Raw genomic sequence first — 8,414 nt, 5'->3', positions numbered from 1 at the left:
ACCAGGTGGATGAGGATGTCCGTGGAAGGGTACTGGTTGGGATGGTGTGAAATTAAGAAATGGAATGCTTGCAGACTTCTGTCATGGCAGATGGGTTTGTACAGGGACTGGATGTCCATGGTGAACATGACGCTTTGGGGGCCAGGGAAACGAAATTCTTGGAGGAGGTAAAGTGCATAGGGGTGTCACGAATGTAAGTGGGCATTTCCTGGACTGGGGAGATAGGATTGTGTCGAGATAGGAAGAGATGATTCGGATGGGACAGGCGCAGGCTGAGACAAAAGGTCGACTGGGGAAGTCAGGTTTGTGAATCTTAGGAAAGAGGTAGAATCGGGGAGTGCACGGTTCACTGACATTGAGGTTGGAGGTTGTGGATGGCAGATGCCCAGAGGTGATGTGATTGTGGATGGTCTGGGAGATGATGGTTTGGTGATGGGAGGAGGGTTTGTGATCGGGGTCAGTCAGAGGAGGTGCCTGCGAGTTTGTATCTGGCTTCAGCTTTGTCCCTCAACCCGACTCACAAGCCTAATTTCTGATGAATGGCTGATACCTAAATCGCTCATTCTCCTGCTCCTCAAATGTTGCCTGACCTGCTGTGTTTTTCCAGTACAACACTCTCTACTCATTCATTTCACACTAGCAGGTGCATGCTGTCTATTTGATTCTCGAGAGCACTGTCCTCATGAACTGTGACAAAATCTGCCAATCTGAAACAAAAACAGAAATTGCTGTAAAATCAAAGGTGTGCAGGCACCATCTGTGCAGATGAATCACAGTTAACGTTTCACATCCACTGAGTCCATCTCTCCAGATGCTGCAAGACGTCCTGAAATTTTCCAGCAACGTCTGTTTTTGTTTGATTTTCAATATCAGCATTTTTAAAAATGTTTTCTTATTTTATGCCAAAAGATTTGGCTAACGATTACGTTAAATGATTTAAATATGACTGCGATAGAACGGCCAGATTCCACCAGCCCGCTACTTTTATTTGGTTCACGTGACCAATGCCTTTCCACTTGTTCACCGCACCCTACAGATGCACTGCATATAAATTGACAAAATTGTGGCATTCTCTAGGATTGGTAATCAGGAGCGAGATTGATTGAAATTGTTGCAAATGTAAGATAAATTGAGAAAATACAGGATATTAAACGGGAAACTGAACGGGAAGGAGAGAACAGCGAATGACAACTTTTTGACAAAACTGAAATGTAATTCCTCAAGATTCAGAAAGTGCTTTCATCCACAAACATACCACAATGCGGAATGTAATTTTTGGGACAACCAATGCAAGCAGATTGCAAAATCTTTGTTTTAAAGTCTTACTGCAACTCTTTTGCTTTTAATGAACGCACACATGGGATTCGGTGCTGTTATGATCCCCTAAACTGGAGAAGGAAATCCTTGCCTTCGAGGATACGTGTGGAATGTTCACTGATTTATCCCAGTAATGGCAGGACTGTCCTCTGGAAGCATATGAGTAAAATTATTCAATGTTCCATGGAGTATCGAATGAGTGGTGAAGTGAATGTCTCCATTCGCAAATTAATCATTCAGTAGAATTCAATACAGGGACACATGTAATGATGAACACGTTGAACAAGAACATGGACATACAATGCACATTAACTATGACAATTACTCTGTGAAAACTGTTGATTTCAGATCCACGGTGGCCTTTGCTGATGGCATTTGCTGTCCAGAACCACTCTGTACTGGAATGACTGGAGACACACTATCAAGTATTTGAACTTCAGTCGCCTTTAGAAATAGCTGAGACTCACTCAGGGCATGGGGAGTTAGAGATGCTGACCTCATAAACCTTTCGAACATTTCGTGGAAGAATAAAGGAAGTGATAGATAATTTTCGTCTCCATAGAGACGATGTTCACGAACTGGATAGATAATAATTTACCTTATTGGAGGTTATACAGAGAGGCGTCATATTTAAAAAGCAAAGAGTTCATAGTGTAACTGTGAAATCTGTAGGTCACCCTCAGTGGGAGCATTGTGTGTAATCCTTGTCCTCATGCTCCACCAAAAACATATACAGAGGCACAGACTCTGTTTCCTGGATAGCAAGATATTAGAACGCCAATGACGTTGTTTACTGAGACATAAGGATATCAGAAAGAATACAAACGGGATGATAGAAAGAATGAAGGAGTTTATTCACAAGATTTGGAAATGCTGGTGCAGAAACAGACAAGTTTGAGGTAAACAAATGAGATTTTCACAAAATGTGAGGGTTGAATGACTAAATCGGGGAAACTCCTTCTTTCGTGTGAATCAATAACTTCAGTTAGATCTTAAAAACCATGAGTGAATGTTTGGATGAGAGTTTCTTCCACTCAATAGAGTTAGTCAAATCGCGAACGACTTTCCAGAAATAAAGTGTAGAATCTGATTTCACAGTGTTTTAAAAGATACCTGAAAAAACATACAAGGAGAAAGTCTTACATTGAGAGAAATTCAGTGTGGTTGCGTAAAAAATTCGAATTTGGTTGACTTCAGATACAAAGACATTTCATGAACACGTACAACTGAATAAGATTGAGTATAAAAAGTTCATGGATTGATAAGGTGTGGCGTATTATTCAAGGTGAAACTCTGTAAATGGAGCTGATGTCCTAAAATAACTGCAGACAGAAGTTATAACCTAATGATAGGAATTGAATCGTCACTTGGACTTTAAAGATTTGACCACATTCACATGATGTTACGTATATTTCCTACATTCTTAACTCAACCTAAGAAATGCACCAAGAAGATTCTGTCCTTTTGTGTTGTTAACCCGCTGTACTTCTCTGCAGCACGCTATTGAAGATAAAATCTGCTCAAACCAACATTCAATTCAATACGAAATTCGAACGGTCCTATGTGTGTTTTTTTCTTTTGATTATTGCAATAGCCTTTGTGAGTTTGTAACAAACTGCATAACATGAAACCAGTTCAGCATCTATTTTCCCGGAATTTAACGCAGTGCACATGCCAAACGTTATTCATCTGCTGAAAAATCAACTTTGCCTCTCTCTCCACACCTGTCTCTTCACGTTTTAAATACTTGTTTGTTGATCAAGGAGTCATTATCCAGAAAAGGACGTTTGCCAATCCACAAACACGGGTATTTTCCCATAAACTTGGCTTTGCTCAATATCACCTTCCATCCGTACCCCTCAAGACAATGAATAATTGAAGCTGCTCCATGTGAGGCTCAAATTTAAAACTTCGGGAGAGCACAGCCCATTATACTGGCACAGAGATACTGTGCACTGCCCACCTGCAGCACAGGAGCAACACATTAATGCTTACCTCCACATTCCTGGTTGTACCTTAACGTTTGGGAAACTGAGTTTCTCTGATTCCATGGCTAGTAACGATCATCTTCACCAGTGGTTCTGTACCTGAGTGAGGAAAGTGGTGAGCTGCTCATTGCAAAGATGGGTAGATTGTTGAAATATACAATGTCAACATTTGCCTTCACTAACCAATGTACATTTTATTTAGTTTTTTATCTGTAAAAATCTTAAAAATTTCATCTTTAACAGACTTAATGACAGATCTCCATTGTGACTCTGGCATCAAATTCCAATTTGTAAACCCCCTCTGAATTCTTCCACCTCAGTCCGTTGTTTGGGAAGTGTTCCTGTTGTGGGAAATGCACTTCCCCGTGTGTCAACTGCTGCTCCCAGCATTCTCTCTGGTACTGCACTCATTTTCCTTCTCACACTTGCTCACTGTGTTGCTGTGATCATACAGTGACTTGTTGTAGCATGGCCCAGGAAAATGACACAGATCAAGGTTTTTGCATTGTTGAATTCAATTGTCAGTTTAACCTCATTTAGGATTTTGAAGTTGTCTGTTCTGTACACAGGTGCGTGTCAAAAATATCTGAGCAGAAGAAAGGTGTTCCGAATAATGACATTGAGCACTATGCACTCTCCTCCAGTCCGGAAAACAATTCCTTACAGGCAATTTAATCGACAATAGACAGTAGGTGCAGGAGTAGGCCATTCTACCCTTCCAGCCAGCACTACCATTCATTATGATTATGGATGATCATTCTCAATTAGTATCCTGTTCCTGCCTTATCCGCACAACACTTGATTACACTACCCTTATGAGCTCTATCCAACTCTTTCTTGAAAGAACACCTCCTGCTTTTTCAGGTTCTTCATTCCGTTGACTTCAAATATTCACAGATTTCAACAGACTTTGTTACATAGTCTTTACTTCATTTTTGTTCAGATCACTGTGAGCAGAGTGTCACAGTGGGAATGCCGTTGCCCCACAACCCAGAGGTCAGACCATAGTCTTGGGACCGTACTGTGCTATTTAGCATTTCACTGGACCAGGGAGAAATATCTACTTTTCAGCATAATTTACGCAATTCACTTATTCATAAGTTCATACACATGCCAGCATATGTGACGAGGTGGCCGAGAGGTTAAGGTGATGGACTACTAATCCATTGCGCTCTGCGCGCGTGGGTTAGAATTCCACTCTCGTTGCTGTTTTCAATGTTGCTATTTTTGTATGTTGACACCTGTCTTATTGAAATTGGAACTCCAATGGTCAATTCATATGCATCGACGCTATCATAAAATCTCAAAGAATAATTTGAGTCAGTTGCCTAAACTGCATTGAAACATAGATCACATCGGGATAATGAAAAGCAACGCGATTTTCTTTTTCAAGTCGAGCAGCTGGGACCTTTTATCGTATGAAAGAGATCCAGGAAAACCAAAATACAAGAGATGTGAAGGGCGTGTTTATGTAATGGGATTCTTAATGACTGTTTTGTCAAATGAAATCTGGAACAGGTTGAGTAGAAGTGATTCATCTTGGTGAGAAGAGCACAGAAAAACTGCACAAAATAATGGAAATATTTCAAAAGGGGCAGGGCGTGGGTGTTGGGGCACCGAGAACTGACTATAAATGCACAGTAGAGAATTGCAGATGTGGGTGCCATGCATAAGTACGGAAAGACTTACACATTGGTCTCTTCCTCGCCCGTTGCTGTCGCCATTGATGAAGGCTGGGAACAAGGCACAGATAAACACAAGATGTGGGAATCAAGCTCCAAAACGTTATGCACACACTGGATGCATCACATTGAACTATGAACAACTGGAGAAGTCAGCATGTTGACTGTAGGGACTGAACCTAAACTGTGGATCAATAATCGCAAATTCATGCAGAATTAGCACGAAAAATGATTTAATGTGCCTTTATACGCATGTCATTAATAGACGTTTCTTTCTAATACCCGTGTGATTGAAAGAAGAGGACACCACATGTCAAGATGGATGACAACGTAGTTCACCCATGAATGCCCTCTGACTCAGTTCACGGTGAATTAAGAATGAATAACAGATCCTCTTCAGACCAATGATTACAATCCGTGGGAGAATAAGGAAGAATAAAAATACATGGGTAATGCGGAAAATGGGAATCGTGCCTTTGTGGACTCGAATTCAATTGATTATCAAACTAAACAGACACAAGAATATCCGCAGTACCAAGCAGTCTGGGCCATGGGATGTCTGCAGGAAGGGATTCAATTACCTGCTCATGTTAAAACTCACTTGCTCAGTCACAATACACACAGGTCATTCACCACTCTCATACGTGAGAAGTGATCACTCTGGAGACCAACTGACGGAGTCACTAGCAAGTTTACAAATGAAGGCAGGAATTGAATTCTACTGTTATTGCAGCTGTTAATCCCAACCAGCAATGAACCCTGTTTGGATGGATGTTTCCAGTGGAGTTCCACAGTTTTCTGATGTAGACCAAATATTTAGACTTAGTTATAGGAGCCATGGTTCAGAGGTTTGCTGACGATGCAACAATTGGTCGCGTAGTTGACTATTATGAAGAATGTCAGAGAATGCAGGGATGCATCAATCAGGTGGAAAGGAAAAACGTCGAACAGAATTGAATCCAGACCAATGAGTGTTAACGAAATTTGGGAGAAGAAACAATAACAGTGAGTATCCTATGTGGTGTAGACAGACAAAGAGATCTTGGAATGGACATTCATGATCACTGAAGATCAATGGACAGGGGAATCAGTTGTACTGAAGTGCGTACTGTAGATGCTGGAGATCAGAGTCAAGATTAGAGTGGTGCTGAAGAAGCACAGCAGGTCAGGCAGCATCCGAGTTGCAGAAAGAAATGACGTTTTGGGCAAAAGCCTTCATCAGGAATAAGGCTGGGAGCCTCGAGGTTGGAGAGATAAATGGGAGGGCTGGGGTTTGGGAGAATTTGGCTGACAGTGCAATAGGTGGATGGAGGAGGGGATAAGAGTGTTAGGTCGGAGAAGAGTGTGGAGCAGGGAATAGGTGGGAATGAAAATAGACAGGTGAGACAGGTCAGCAGGACGGTGCCAAGCTGGAAGGTTGGAACTAAGGAAAGGTGAGGGAGAGGAAATGAGGAAACTGGAGAAATCCACATTGATGCAATGGGGTTGAAGTGTCATAAGGCAGAAGATGAGACATTCTTCCACCAGGCGTCGGGTGGTGAGGGAGTGGTGGTGGAGGAGGCCCAGGACCTGCATGTCCTCGGGAGAGTGGCGGGGGAGTTGAAATGTTCAGTCACGGGCATTGGGGTTGATTGTTGCCGGTGTCCTGGAGATGTTCTCTGAAGCGCTCTGTGAGAAGGTGTCTGGCGGCCCCACTCTAGAGGAAATTGCATCGATAGCAACGAATGCAATAAATGACATGTGTGGAAGTGCAGGTGAAATTTTGATGGATATGGAAGGCTTCTTTGGGGCATTTGGCGGAGGTGGAGGGTGCGTGGGCTCAGGGTTTGCAATTCTTGTGGTGGCAGAGGAAGGTGTTGGGAGGGAGGTTGGGTCATTAAAGGGCGTGGACTTGACTAGGTAGTCGTGGAGGGAACTGTCTTGTCGGAAAGTGGATGGGGTGAGGAGGGAAAAATATCTTTGGAGGTCAGTGTTACTGATTTCTTTTACAAAGCCACTGACTCCCACAGCTATCTGGATTACACCACCTCCCAAACCACCTACTGCATAAATACTATCCTGTGTTCAGAACTCCTCCACCTCAACCGTATCTGCTCCCAGAGGACCAGTTCCAACCTAGAACACACCTGATGGCCTCCTTCTTTAAAGAGCGGAACGTCCCCTCCCATGTGTTTGAAGATGTTCTCTAACGCATCCCAGCCATGCCCTGCACCTCCATCCATGAACCCCACACCTCAAAACACGGCCAGGACAGAACAAGGACAGAGGAAGGGCCTCACCTTCCATTCCACCAACCTCCGCATAAATCAATTATCGCCCGATATTTTCACCACCTCTAAATTGACCCCACCAGCCGGGATATATTTCCCTTCCCCAAACCTATCCACTTTCCTCAAAGACCTTTCCATTTCCTCCCGGCACCTTTCTCTGCCACCGCAGGAATGCAAAACCTGCGTCCACATCTTGCCCCTCACCTCTGTCCAAGGCTCCAATGGAGACTTCCACATCCATCAAAAGTTCACCTGTACTTCCACACATATCACTCGTTACACCTGCTGCTCCAGATGCGGTCTCCTCTAAATTGGGTAGAGCGATGTCTTCTAACAGAGCACTTCAGAGAACATCTGCAGAACACCTGCAAGAATCAATTCCACTGCCCCATGGTCAAACATTTCAACTCCCCCTCCCTCTCCCCTGAGGACTCGCAGATCCTGGACCACCTCCATCGCCATTCCCTCACCACCTGACACCTGGTGGAAGAACGCCTCATCTTCTTCCTCGGGATCCTTCAACCCCATGGCATCAATGTGGACTTCATCATTTTCCTCAATTCCTCTCACCCATCTTACCCCAGTTCTAAACTTCTAGCTCAGCACCGTCCTCCTGACCTGTCCCACCTGTGTATCTTCATTCTTACCTATCCGCTCTACCCTCCTCTCTGACATATCACCTTCACCTTCTCCTCTATCTACCTACTGCACTCTCAGCGACCTTCTCCCCAGACCTAGGCCCTCCCATTTATCTCTCCACCCCTAGGCTCACAGTCTTGTTCCTGATGAAGGGCATCTGCCTGAAACATTGAATTTTCCTCAGATGCTGCTGGACCTGTTGGACATCTCCAGCACCACTTTCATCTTGAGGGGAATAAGTTGAATGAGATGTTTTTTGGATATTTTCGATGGTTGACCACAGGTTGAGGACGATAGTAGAATTTAGCACACACCAGTATAGCGAATAGCTGAAGGACTGAGCACAAGTCTGGTCACTGCATTAATCAACATTTATTAAATTTTAAGATAAAAGATGGAGGTCTGAAGTATGCAACTTTGCCCATCAAGACTGCTTTACTATTCAATGAGTTTATCACTGACTTCTATCCAAGTCAGGGTGCTATGGGCCTTGGAGGGGAACTTTCAAATGGTAGTGT

The 8,414-nt window shown here is 43.5% G+C and overlaps 1 non-coding gene across 1 annotated transcript; it reads left to right on the top strand.

Annotated features, from left to right (window-relative positions):
- Positions 1-4,429: 4,429 nt before the first annotated feature.
- Positions 4,430-4,511, top strand: trnas-acu (transfer RNA serine (anticodon ACU)). Its single transcript has one exon. It is a non-coding gene; the product is annotated as a tRNA-Ser (tRNA).
- The last annotated feature ends 3,903 nt before the right edge of the window (positions 4,512-8,414 follow it).

Source organism: Hemiscyllium ocellatum, chromosome 33, assembly GCF_020745735.1.
Source record: "Hemiscyllium ocellatum isolate sHemOce1 chromosome 33, sHemOce1.pat.X.cur, whole genome shotgun sequence".
NCBI lineage: Eukaryota > Metazoa > Chordata > Chondrichthyes > Orectolobiformes > Hemiscylliidae > Hemiscyllium > Hemiscyllium ocellatum.
This window is presented reverse-complemented; position numbering and strand designations above follow the sequence as displayed.